Below are 13,058 nucleotides of genomic sequence, written 5' to 3'. Positions count from 1 at the left end.
CAGTAATTTCATTCAGACAAAAGGTGCTGATAAGGTGGGACAGAAATTTTCCAGACTGCTGCATCATAATATTTGAAGTCCTGTTTGATTTACTGTTTGATTTTTCTTCTCTAGAAATATATTTTATCAGGAGGCACAAACCTGCAGCTTTGTGATTTCATTAATACAAGACAAACATTTAATATTTCTCAGGTATATTTGAGTCTAACTGGTTCTTGTGCTTCAAATTTCACTTTCATTTAGATTTAAAACATCTACAAAAGTCTTGGGGCAAAAGTCATGTTTGTAAAAACAGAGAGTAGAAAACATGACGTGACCAACTGCTGAGACAGTGGAAAAACTCTCTTCCTTCTAGCTGTCCTTCCTCTTACCTGCTCACCTGTGACTTCTGTAAACGGGCTGTCCACTTTGATGTCTGTGCCGCCTGGTGGGTACTACATGTACAGGTACTACATCAACCCCAGCCCCTCACCAGACCTCAACCTAAGAGCAAATACACACTTCAAAACTGGCTTAACACGACTCAGCTTCTGATTATTATCCACTAAGGCTTTAATTTTTTGTCATCTAATAGTAAATTTTATTTTAAATGAGTGAGTGTTTTATGATGTTGATCTGTTAATTTGTTCTCTGTCTTAAATGATTCTTGGGAACACATGACATAAAAGAATTATTGAATAAAAAAAATTTCAATCTCAAAAGCTGCCGAGAAATATCTGAGTTATCGCTCAGAAGAGGTCGAAGCTTCAGCAACATTTGTAGTAGAAAACAACTTTATTATTTTTCCAATGCTTTTTTTCACAGACTAACCAAATTTTTAGAGGCACACAATCACAAATTTAGCCTATTATCATCTTCATTTACACTTTTGTCTTCTCTTTTATCTTTAAAAACAAACACTTGACTTTAGAAAATAAAAATAAAACCCACTGAAACCATTATTTGACCTTACAAATCATAAAAATAATTTCACTTTCAGTTTGGCCAGATTTGTCAACCAAACATGGGTGATGAGATCTGCCCTCAAAATGTGTGTGGTTGTATCTTTTTTCTGAACTTTTGAATCCAATATGTATGCAAAATATTAGAATAACTTTGCGCAAAGAGAACTGAACCTCTGCTATATTAATATAATAATATTACTACGACAGAATACAAATACTATTACAATTTGAACTATAATTTTAAAAAATGGGGCTAGTGTGTTATGTTATGGAACGCCAGGACTGCCATAATGAATTAATTAAATACACCATTAAATAATTAATTAAATGTGGCAATAATTAATTACAATTGGAATTAATTAATTAAATAAATAGTTATGACACATGTAATTAATTAATTATTGACACATTTAATTATTTATTTATGTATTTCACATTTTAATTAATTATTGACACATTTAATTAATTAATTATTGACACATTTAATTAATTATTTATGTATTTCACATTTTAATTAATTATTGACACATTTCATTAATTATTGACACATTTAATTAATTATTTAATGATATATTTATTTATTTCATTTTGGCAGTCCTGACGCCTGGCTCTCATCATGAAATAATTTTATCTGTCAGCCTCACCCATCAAACTCAGGGGGCGGGGTTAACGCTGATCGAGTCAAAACCATTGCTTTGGCCTGGTGGCCATTGTTTCTAGCACACAACAGAAAGCTAACAGAACTGAGCTTTGAAAAACCCTGTTTGTGTGTTACCAAATACCGTTTTAATATTTTTTTTAGCCGAGAATGTAGTGGTTTAATCTTCATGTGTCTGGTCGGTTTGTCAAGATACAGCCTCTTTGCAAAAGTGTTTCGATGATTTCGGAGATGTCTGCCCAGTCTCACGGCAAAGCGTGGGATAGACCCGCTCGCCTCGCAAGCAATCCCACCGACAAAGCGCAGGCCCCGGTACACAGCTGTAGTAACCCCCGCTGACTTCTTTTACTGAGGTTATATTTATCGATGTTTTATTTCCTGATGTTCTTATGTGTCCTACGTGTTTCAGTCGCCAATTCTGAATTATAACTAACATTAAAAACATGTTTAAGGAGGAGAGAGAGCAAATAAATCTGTTTAACATCTGATCTTTGGGTTTTTGTTCAGTAATCAGCGTGACCTGTGTATAAACACATAAAAGAGATAACGTTGGTGTTTCCGTCATGTAGTAACTGCTGGCTTTAACTGTACAAAGGTTGTTCGACACTATGAAACACATACAGACTTCATGATGTTCGGCTAATATTTTTATTGTGAATATTAATCATGCTGACCTCGCTCTGTACACCACGCAGCGAGGTCAGCATATCCACGATATCCTCAGCTCCATGAGTTAACACAAAGTTTCCCAGCTGACTATCTAACTGCCAACTATTCCAGAGACGTGAAAATATACAGCATAAAGAAAAGTGTAAGAGACTCAGCAGCAGATTAGAATAACAGTTATACATTTAATAAATCACCAAATGAATCCAAGAAACGAGCAAACCTGTTCCGACAATTTGAGTTTGTATTCCCTCAGCTGCAGACTCGCTGCTGTTTAAATGTTTGAAAAGGAAGATTAGATATAAAAAACGTCAAACATAGACTCAGTCTGCCTTCACATTTGATATGAGGCCAGCACGTATAGTGGCCTCAGCAGGCTATTACTGAAATACACGTGCTATATCATAAACTATGATATAAACAGGGAGGTCCTATTAACATGTTTAGTTTTAAAGGACACCTTCCTGCCTTTAGTCTCATTCATGAGCAGTATTAGTTTTCTTCTAACATCCAGAAGTCTGCACAATGTGTTTCATAGTTTGTAACAAGCCTTTGACAGGTAAACATAACATGACCGAAAAAGAAAAAAAAAAGAAAAAAAAAAAGAGAGAGTGTTGACATAAGAAGAGAAAATTCTCTCAATTATGGAGACAGGCAAATGGTTCATTTATGTTTGATGTGTGTTTATTCCTCCCTAAATATCGTCGGTGAAGTTCGCCATGCACGTCAGATTTTCCTGCGCATTTTTATACCTCTGCCAACAGAGAGAGAAAAAAAAAATCACATTCTAACAGACAGCTGGTGCTTAGAATACAGTTGAATAACTATTAAAAAACAGATGATATAATATTTCTGTCCAGGTTGCAGACTTCATGATGAACATGCTGTTGCAAACTCTGCTTCTCTCGGTGGAAATGCGCCTTCTCTTTCCTCTTTGTATAAAAACACTTTAAAAGTCAGTTTCATCTCAAAATTCACTGTTAAATCCAAAACACACCAGATAAAGAAAAGCGAATAGTTCAGTCTAACACATGTGCCAGTGAACCATTAAACGTCTGCAACTATGCAGTTATGAAACGTAACTTTAACCTCAGCCAAACCGATTTGCTCAGTTGTAAATAAAACAGCGAAGTAAACGTGACCCGACAGACAGAACCTGAGTGAATGAAGTCCAGCGTTTAACCACTGAGAGCTAAAACTCAGCTGAGGTTTGAAAGCTGTGTGCCGGTGATTGGACATCAGCCGCTGATAAAGCTGTTCGCCTATAAAGTGCTGTGGCATGAATAAGGCACGGCGGGACCACGGAGCGACGTTCAGAGCCAACTTTATTTGATTCACGTCACACCACACCACCACCAACCCCTGAGTCCCCGTGTTTTAACACGGCGGGCGTGATTGCGGATGCCGTGCAGGTGCGTCCGCACGGCCCCGCAGACCACGCCCCACCACATACCCCCATCGCCCGATTGAGGCTGGGGAGCAATCTGGCCGAACCTACTCCCCCCCCCCCGCGAACTGGGGCGAGACTCGGCCCCTACACATCGGCGCCCCAGCCCCTGACCAAGCGACGGGGACGCGTCCGTTCTGGTGGCCGCCCGCGCATCCAGCGGCAACGGCGAAGCTGGTCCGGAGGTCGGCCGCGTAGCAAGCGGACACGGCCCCACAGGCATGGCCGTGCGCTCCTGCACACAGGCGGCTGGGCAGACGTCAGGCGCGCAGAATCGACTGGTGGCAGCGAGGCTGGACTAGCCAGCCCGCCGATCCCCGGCCTAGCGGGGCTGTCCCGCTCCTCTGCCTCCAACTCCGGCTGCACAGGCTGCCCTGGAGCAGGGACCTCCGTCTCCCCGCACAGCTGCTCCGCCACCGCCTCCGCCACTCCCGTTTGGAGCGGCTCCCCGCACTGCGCCTCCGCCCCCAGCAGGCACAGCCCCTCGCCCACCTCTGGGTGGAGCGACTCCTCTGCCTCCGGCAGGTGTAGACCCTCGCCCGCCTCGTCCTCGGCCTCCGATTGGAGCGGCTCCTCCACCGCTCCCGGCAGGAGCAGCCCTTCACCCGGCTGCTCCTCCTCCTCCGGCAGGCTCGGACCCCCGCGTGGCTCGTCCACCACCTCCGGCTGCCGAGGTGACCCACACGGCTCCTCCACCGCTTCACTGTCCTCGGGACACACTTGTGGGGGTGGCGCCCAGGCCCAGAGCAGCGCTGCCAGCTCTGCCATCTTCCCCAGGTGGCGTTCGCTCTCCTTCCGCAGCTCTTCCTGTTGGCGACGCACCTCCGCCGCCTGCTTCCGCTGGGTGGCCGCTATTTCGGCCACCCTCTCGGCCAGCTCTTTCCTTTCCTGGCTCTGGTAGGTACCCGCCATGCCGCCTCCTGGGTTTCGGCACCAATGTGGCATGAATAAGGCACGGCGGGACCACGGAGCGACGTTCAGAGCCAACTTTATTTGATTCACGTCACACCACACCACCACCAACCCCTGAGTCCCCGTGTTTTAACACGGCGGGCGTGATTGCGGATGCCGTGCAGGTGCGTCCGCACGGCCCCGCAGACCACGCCCCACCACAAGTGCTCTGTAAGGAAACGAGCTCCAGCAGCTCTGCGCTCGGGGAAAACACTATATTTACTTATCTTGTGCAGAAAAATGCGCTGACATTGCGTTATATCGAGCACCGGCTGCCCAGTTAAACTGTGACTATCACCAGGTAACTAGGCGTGTTTCTTGAATTAGCAGCAGGTGTTAAACAGCTGACAGATGAGGAGGAGGATGCATGCAGGTAAACTGAGGGTCTGTTGAGCTGATCGCTGGTTTCGTGAGAAAAATGTCAGCTCGTTCTTTATGTTACAGAAGCACAGAGACACAAGACCAGGCGGAAAGAGACGATCGTTCGGTGAAAATGAGAATCTGCGAATGCAACATGTGGAACACGGAGAGTGGAATATGTAAACAAACCGGTTAACGTAACCCCCTGGGTGCACTCTGCATGCTAACTGTTAGCAGAGCTAGTGAAATCTCTGAAAACATCTGAGCACTTTTGCAAACATGTTCTATGTTGACAACCTGACCAGACATACGGCGCGACATTCGCGGCTAAAACACTGTTAAAAGTGTAGCTGGTGACAGAAAAACTACACCACCACCATTGCTGCTTGTGATTTGATCTGCATTCTGGGATAACTGGCTGCCCCAAGTCTACACAAGCAATCGATTTTCTAGGATCGACCTGTTTTGACTTACTTTGCACAGCAACCAATCAAATGTTAGAGAAGCTGCATGGGCAGCGTTAACCCCGCCCCCTGAGTTTGATGGGTGAGGCTGACAGATAAAATTATTTCATGACGAGAGCCAGGCGTCAGGACTGCCAAAATGAAATAAATAAATATATCATTAAATAATTAATTAAATGTGTCAATAATTAATTAAATGTGTCAATAATTAATTAAAATGTGAAATACATAAATAATTAATTAAATGTGTCAATAATTAATTAATTAAATGTGTCAATAATTAATTAAAATGTGAAATACATAAATAATTAATTAAATGTGTCAATAATTAATTAATTACATGTGTCATAACTATTTATTTAATTAATTAATTCCAATTTTAATTAATTATTGCCACATTTAATTAATTATTTAATGGTGTATTTAATTAATTCATTATGGCAGTCCTGGCGTTCCATATTATGTAGGAGACATGCAGTAAAAGAAAATAAGTATTTACTGTTGCTTACAGAGGGCAGAGGGTGACTTCACCTCCAAACCTAAACAGTAAAATTAGAACAGTCAAGGTTTAAATTTGGGATTCAGCAGATGTGGAACCCTAAAATCTCTTTAGTGATTCAGCAGGGAAACAAATCACAACTCATAATAATTTCTAATGTGAGCTTCACTATGTTTTTTTAATGTACATGATGTGATCACATGACCTGCTGCTGTTTGTGGATTTACACCATTAAATTCAACAAGATGTCAGCAGATGTTTCACAGCCATCCTGGTTGATCTCCATCCTCGACACTGATGATACACTGTTTCTACTTTCTCTATGCATTTGGTTTGGTATGAAGTTGGAATTCGAGGCAAAAGCCTCACTCAGATTTGTTGCATAAAAAGTCCAGATTATGTTATTGGGACTTCATTACCCAGCAGCCCTTGCTCAGTCATACAGACTGTCTGACTCCAAAGCAGAGCGCTGTTGTGAACTAAGTGGATCTCTATTTTGACACTTTAGTTAACTTGCTAATTAGTAATTATCACTAAAATTGGCTCATAATTTGATATTTGTTAATCTTGTTCAGGGTTTGTTTGCTTCCTTAAATGTCTGATGTGTTTTCGAACATTATATTGTGTGACTGTGTAAAATGGAAGAGTTGTGAAACTATGTTTCTGGTGCGCAGAAGTTAATTAGATGTGTAGTACATGTGACTGCTGACCTGCCTGTGCAGGAATGATTTCATTCCTTGTGTTGGAGCGCCATCTTGTGGTGGTTTAGAGAATTGTTGAGAATTTATATTCTGTCCCCTTAAAGCACAAATAGGATGATGTAACTCCTTCCTTTCTTGGTTTAAAAATGTATGTTATGTTTTTAATGAATTTCATTAGGACATCTTAGCATTGTGAGATGTGCAGAAACACAGAGTGGAGGAAAACACTGCTCAAGTTCTGAAGTTCTGTCTATATTTTAGCATTTTCATTCTGATTGTTATGAAGCTAATGTTTGAGTTCAATAACAGACATTTGTAATCATTCATCTGCCTGTTTGTTTTGGTTGCCTTTCCATTTTCTACATCACTACCACGTGGTAGCCGTCAATCTCAATATCAAATCAAATCACTTTTATTGTCACATCACATGTGCAGGTACATTGGTACAGCACATGTGAGTGAAATTCTTGTGTGCGAGCTTCACAAGCAACAGAGTTGTGCAAAATACAATAATGTAAACAAGCAAATACAAGAATGGCTAATCTGAAACTAATAAATATATGTACAATATATAATAGTATATGCATTTCTGGATGTGTATACTAAATGTTTTCCTCTGTGTGTGTGTGTGTGTGTGTGTACACATATTTTACAAATTAAATAGAGTAAACAATAAATAAAATATATAAAAATATACAGAGTTGAATATGTGCAAAACAGTGGCATTACTGTACAGTATGGAGTGCATAATGTTGAAGTTCCAGTAGTGAAGCTGAGGTGTCTATGACGTGTTCAGCAGTCTGATGGCCTGATGGAAGAAGCTGTCTCTCAGTCTGCTGGTACGGGACCGGATGCTGCAGAACCTCCTTCCTGATGGAAGCAGTCTGAACAGTTTATGGCTGGGGTGACTGGAGTCCTTGATGATCCTCCCCGCTTTCCTCAGGCAGCGCTTCCTGTAGATGTCTTGGAGGGAGGGAAGCTCACCTCCAATTATCCGTTCAGAGCACCGCACTACTCGCTGGAGAGCTTTGCAGTTGTAGGCGGTGCTGTTGCCATACCAGGTGGTGATGCATCCAGTGAGGATGCTCTCAATGGCACAGTGATAGAAGGTCCTGAGAATGCGGGGGCTCATGCCGAATCTTTTCAGTCTCCTGAGAAAGAAGAGGCGCTGCTGCGCCTTCTTCACTGTTTTGTTTGTGTGTACTGACCATGTAAGATCCTCAGCCAGATGTACACCAAGGAACCGGAAGCTGCTCACTCTCTCCACAGCAGCGCCGTTGATGGTGATGGGGGTGTGTACTTCTCTGCACCTCCGGAAGTCCACTATCAACTCCTTTGTCTTTGCGACGTTGAGGGTGAGATGGTTGTCTTGACACCAGTGGGTCAGGGCGCTGACCTCCTCCCTGTAAGCCGTGTCATCACCATTGGTGATAAGACCCACCACTGTAGTGTCGTCCGCAAACTTCACAATGATGTTGGAGTTGTTAGTGGCTGTGCAGTCGTAGGTGTAGAGTGAGTATAGGAGAGGGCTCAGTACACACCCCTGTGGAGCACCAGTGTTCAGTGTGATGGGGGATGAGGTGATGCTGCCCAGTCTGACCACTTGGCGTCTGTCAGACAGGAAGCTAAGGATCCAGCTTCAGAGGGAGCTGCTCAGTCCTAGATCCTGCAGTTTCCTGTCCAGCTTCGAGGGAACAATGGTATTGAATGCTGAGCTGTAATCTACAAACAGCATCCTCACATACGTGTCTCTCTTCTCCAGGTGTGACAGGGCAGTGTGTAGTGTCAGGGCTATGGCATCATCAGTGGACCTGTTGTGGCGGTATGCGAACTGTAGAGGGTCCAGTGAGTCGGGTAGTGCAGAGCGGATGAAGTCCCTGACCAGCTTCTCGAAGCATTTGCTCACGATGGGGGTCAGGGCTACAGGTCGCCAGTCGTTCAATGAGGAGATGGTGGAGGATTTGGGTACAGGGACGATGGTGGCCATTTTGAAGCAGGCTGGGACTACAGACAGAGAGAGGGAAAGGTTGAAGATGTGCGTGAACACTCCAGCCAGCTGAGCCGCGCATGACTTGAGGACGCGGCCGGGAATCCCGTCCGGACCAGTAGCTTTGCGTGCGTTCACCTTCCTGAAGCACTTCCGCACATCCTCCTCAGACACAGTGTGTGCACTGACGTCATCCGCGGTGCGCACACTGTCCGGTCTCATGGTGTTCGCTGTGTCGAATCTAGCATAGAATACGTTTAGATCCTCACACAGAGAGGCCGTGGTCTGCGGTGTGCTGGGTTTCCCTCTAAAGTCTGCGATCGTGTTTAGTCCCTGCCACATACTCCGAGGGTTGTCAAACTGTTGTTCCACCCTGTCCCTGTACTCACGTTTGGCTGCTTTGATCGTCTTCCGGAGTTGGTAATGTGCGTGTTTGTAGTCCGATGTGTTCGCGGAGGCAAAGGCGGTGCTCCGTGCCGCCAGTGCTGCACGAACATCTCTGTTAATCCAGGGTTTTTGATTTGGGAAGGATTTAACTGTTCTGGATGGGACGACATCTTCCACGCATTTCCTGATAAATCCACAGACTGAGTCTGTGTACTCATCAATGTCCTTAGCAGCCACGTGAAACATTTCCCAGTCCGCGTGATCAAAACAGTCCCGCAGCGCAGACTCCGATTGGTCCGTCCAACAGTGCACCGCCCTCCGGGTTGGAGCTTCCTGTTTCAGCTTCTGCCTGTAGGCGGGCAGGAGCAGGATGGAGCGGTGATCTGATTGGCCGAATGGGGCGCGGGGGAGGGCTTTGTACGCATCCTGGAAAGAGGTGTAGCAGTGGTCGAGTAGCCGGTCTCCACGAGTGTTAAAGTGGATGTGTTGGTGGAGTTTGGGTGAGACTTTCTTCAGGTTTCCCTTATTAAAGTCTCCGGCTGTGATAAACGCCGCCTCTGGGTGTGTGGTTTCCTCGCTGCTGATCGCGCTGTACAGTTCCCTGAGTGCTCGGTCAGTGTTGGCTTGTGGGGGAATGTAAACAGCCGTAATAATCACTGCTGTAAATTCCCTCGGTAGCCAGAATGGCCGGCACTTAATCATCAGGTACTCCAGGTCCGGTGAGCAGAAGGATTTGACCGGGTGCACGTTCGCATAATCACACCAGCTGTTGTTGATCATGAAACACACACCACCGCCTCTGCATTTCCCAGTAAGATCCTGTGACCTGTCCGCGCGATGCACGGAGAACCCCGGTAGTTGTATTGCGGAGTCCGGTACCTTGTCCGATAGCCAGGTTTCTGTGAGGCAGATCACGCAGCAGTCCCGCATCTCTCGCTGGAATGAGATCCGTGCCCGAAGCTCGCACAGCTTGTTCTCCAGAGACTGCACACGTGCTATCCATTGTACTGCTTTGAACAGTTTTCTTTGATCACTTCACTTTTTGTATGACCCGTCCCAACAGCTGCAGTGGGGGTTTTGCACCATGTTAGCTTTTTTTTTTTTTTTTTTTTGCAGCATGCAGCTTTAATCTGATCTGAAACAGATGAAGAAAAAATAAAACACTAATGCGTGGCACATAAATGTGTGTGTGATCCTGCTGCATGATTAAACAGATTCCAGACTGTCACTGAGGCAAAGTGAAAACCTGTCTTAGCCTGTTTGTGTGTGTGATGGCTACATGCAACCACACAATTCAAATACTCTGGTTTCTATTTTCCTTCTACATTAAGTTAATTTGTCATTGATGTGATCTAGCACAACGGTTTAACTTGGTTAATTTGTTTTTATAGTTGACAGCAGTATGCCACATTTCAAATGATTCATCAAATTTGGTTCATAGTGTTTGTCATGGTACTATGGGTATATGCTGTTATAATTACTTTATTCTGTCTGAGTTACTTGAGTGCTGCTTCGGTCCTTCCTGGTTGGAGTAAAAGAAGAGGCTAGAATGGAGCTGGTTTAAGTGGACTGGGACCATATTGTGACCATGCAGGGGGGGATGGGCTTTCTTATGTTTAGCTATTGTCAATGTGGTTTTAAGGTGGACCTTACAATAATAAAGAAAAACCAAACAAACCCTTTTAATAGGAATAAACCTTCAGCAGAAAAAGACTCAGGGAGGTACGGCCATCTGCTGGGTAAGAGAAGGAAGACAGGATAAAAGACATGGAAAGATCCAGAAATTAATAACAAGTATGATTTAGTGAAGAGAGGTCTATTAACACATAGCGACTGAAGAAGAATAACTCAATGCATCATGGGAATCCCCAGCAGCCTACACCTATTGCAGCATAACTAAGGGAGGACTCAGGGTCACCTATTCCAGCCCTAACTATATGCTTTAGGAAAAAGGAAAGTTTTAAACCTAATCTTAAAAGTAGAGATAGTGTCTGTCTCCCGAATCCAAACTGGAAGCTGGTTCCATATAAGAGGGGCCTGAAAACTGAAGGCTCTGCCTCCCATTGAGTTTCTGTGATCTGAGCCAAGTGGAGCTGCCTCTCATTTGGGCAGGTCATTTTGTTAAGGATTTTTTATTAGAATTCTGTTTATTTGACCTCTTTTATTGGCCCACTTAGTTTTAAAAACAGCGTATTGAGGCATAATAAAACTCATTTTTTTACGATTACACCTGTGCCTGCATTTTCTTGGCTGCTTGGTCCTAGATTATATAAAAAGACTGAGATGTCGAGGAGATGTTTTGTTTCCATCGGAACTACAATGCGGTTTGAAGAGGGAACAAATCTGACTCGTAACCAAATGTTTGGGGTGGAAATTTCACCCTGTGTAGTGTATTTTTTAAGACCCACAACCTTTAGCAGAACCGGAATTAGTGGCTGCATTAGTGGGAGTTGCTCAAATAAAAAGAGCTCATGTTTCAGGTGTAACAGGGCTCTCTGTCACTCAGGCTGGTTCAAAACAACCTCTAACGATAAATGTACTATTGGTAAGACAAGTTGGCTGATCTGCTGGAGCTTGATGATTTCTCCAGAGCTATGTCATGTGATTTAGTAAAAACTAAAATAGTGTTAGTTTGACTGTTTTATTTTTGTTTGGTTAGTAAATCTGAGAAGGGTCAAAGTACACCAAACATTTGAACTACACGTGAAATAATAATATTAACAAGAGCACTCAGAGCACAACTCCCTCTGAAGGGAAATAATTAAACTAAAACATGCTGTTTTATGATGTTATTACATTATGCTAACCCTTGACCTATGGCCTATGACCACTGCATATTAAATGGCCCATTTTATTATCTTTACCCTTATGATTGGAGCAGAATTGGCTGAAATTATATACATATATATATATATATATATATATACACATCACACAAAATCTAAACATGACATCTTTAACTGTGGAACTGCTAACTGATTATCCCTCTACCTTTGGGAGGAGAATAAAAGACAAAAATATAACATTTACACAAGTATTCATGGCCTTGACCATGAGACTCACCTGCTTACAGCCTGACGCTGCTTTTAACCTGTTTGGTGCTAAGGTACATCAGAAGTTAAGGTACAACATAATAATCATAAAGAATGTAATCATATTCATAGGCCAGCCTAGTGGAGCAGTGGTTAGCACTGTTGCCTCACAGGCCCTGAGTTTAAATCTACCATCTGTGTGGATTTTGCATGTTCTCTCTGTGCTTCATTTTTAGCAAGTAAAATTATGGGATTTCATTTCTGTAGTGATTAAAAACACACACAGTGGCCACTGAAGCCTTAATCCTATTCATGCAAACATCCAGCTAAAAAATTCCTATATAATAAATATATATATAATAAATGGGACAAGAACTGAGGATCACCAAAGCTTTATACAATGTTATTATTAAAAGGGTTTGCAGTAAAATTTATACAATAAGCCTGTGAAATAACTAATAATGTTCTATTTTCTGTTCATAATTTTTATGGACAGGATTTCTAGGCGCAGCCAAGTGGCGGAGGGCTTTCGCTTTGGTGGCCTCAGAATCTCATCTCTGATTTTTGCAGATGATGTGGTTCTGTTGGCTTCATCGGGTGAGGGCCTCCAGCTCGCACTGGAACGGCTCGCAGCCGAGTGTGAAGCAGCGGGAATGAGGATCAGCACCTCCAAATCTGAGGCCATGGTTCTCAGCCGGAAAAGGGTGGAGTGCCCACTCCGGGTCGGGGATGAGTTCCTGCCCCAAGTGGAGGAGTTCAAGTATCTCGGGGTCTTGTTCGCGAGTGATGGGAGAAGGGAGCCGGAGATCGACAGACGGATTGGGGCTGCAGCTGCAGTAATGCGGACGCTGCACCGGTCCGTCGTGGTGAAGAGGGAGCTGAGTGTAAAAGCGAAGCTCTCAATTTACCGGTCGATCTACGTCCCTACCCTCACCTATGGCCACGAGCTGTGGGTAGTGACC

At 43.8% G+C, this 13,058-nt stretch overlaps 1 protein-coding gene across 1 annotated transcript in view; it reads right to left on the bottom strand.

Moving 5' to 3' along the window:
* The window catches only part of LOC146578878 (Fc receptor-like protein 5), a 209,377-nt gene that overhangs the window by 172,652 nt on the left and 23,667 nt on the right, over window positions 1-13,058 (bottom strand). The window lies entirely within an intron of this gene.

Source organism: Mchenga conophoros, linkage group LG3 (genome assembly GCF_057382185.1).
Source record: "Mchenga conophoros isolate Kocher_MC1m ecotype Shallow Benthic linkage group LG3, M_conophoros_male_GT1.1, whole genome shotgun sequence".
Classification (NCBI taxonomy): domain Eukaryota; kingdom Metazoa; phylum Chordata; class Actinopteri; order Cichliformes; family Cichlidae; genus Mchenga; species Mchenga conophoros.
Note: the sequence above shows the minus strand (reverse complement) of the source record. Positions and strands in the feature narration are given on the sequence as shown.